A 956-nucleotide genomic window follows, 5' to 3' on the forward strand; every position below is an offset into this window, starting at 1 on the left:
GGCGCCACCGCCGGCACCTGGAGGGGGGAAACGGACGCGTCGGGTCTACACGGAGGGGATCTTGCTGTGGGTCTGGCCCGGATGTTGCTCCAAAGTGTTCCTACGGGCTGACCTAACACAACCGGGTGGAGAGGTCCACTGGTCAAATCCCGTCCGTGAAAAGTCAAAGGGCTAGATCCCGTGGTCAAACGCTACAGGGTTAGGCGGGTTGGGGGCCCTCGGGGTAGCAATGCCACCGGAGCGTCGCACCGGGCCCTCATACATGCGTGGTGGTGTGGTGGCATGTCCAAAGAGGCGGCACGCGTCTCCGGGGCGTGGCCCCCCTTAACGGACGGCGATGACACGGTAGTAGCCATTCTGCGGTAACGATGCGGCGTGAATATTATTAAATACTCGGAGCGCGATAAAATCATGAGTTTTTTTGCACGACGTGTGCACATGTGCTATAGGAACGATAATATTTTTTTCATAATTTTTGGTGATGGAGAAGTATCCTAAAAATCCCCTCTACGCGGATTGCCCTTCGCGCGTCTACGGCTGTGGCCAGCGGCCTCCGGGGGCTAGCATGCCGCCAAATCTTGCGTAGGCGGCCTCTCACGAGTTTGGAAGTGTTGTGGTGGTTGCAAACGCCCGGCACGCATCTCAGGGGCGTGGCCCCCCTAACGGACGGCGCCGACGCCGGCACCTGGAGGGGGAAAACGGACGCATCGGGTCTAGACGGAGGGGATGTAGCTGTCGGTTTGGCCCGGATGTTGCTCCCAGGTGTCCCTCTGAGCTGACCTAACACAACTGGGTGGAGAGGTCCACTGTTCAAAGCCTGTCCGTGGAAAGTCAAAGGGCAAGATCTCGTAGTCAACCGCTCTAGGGTTAGGCAGGACAGGGGCCCTGGGGGGGTAGCAATGCCACCAGCATCGCACCGGGCCCTCATATATGCGGGGTGGTGTGGTGGCATGTCC

This window comes from Triticum aestivum, chromosome 2B (genome assembly GCF_018294505.1).
Source record: "Triticum aestivum cultivar Chinese Spring chromosome 2B, IWGSC CS RefSeq v2.1, whole genome shotgun sequence".
Classification (NCBI taxonomy): domain Eukaryota; kingdom Viridiplantae; phylum Streptophyta; class Magnoliopsida; order Poales; family Poaceae; genus Triticum; species Triticum aestivum.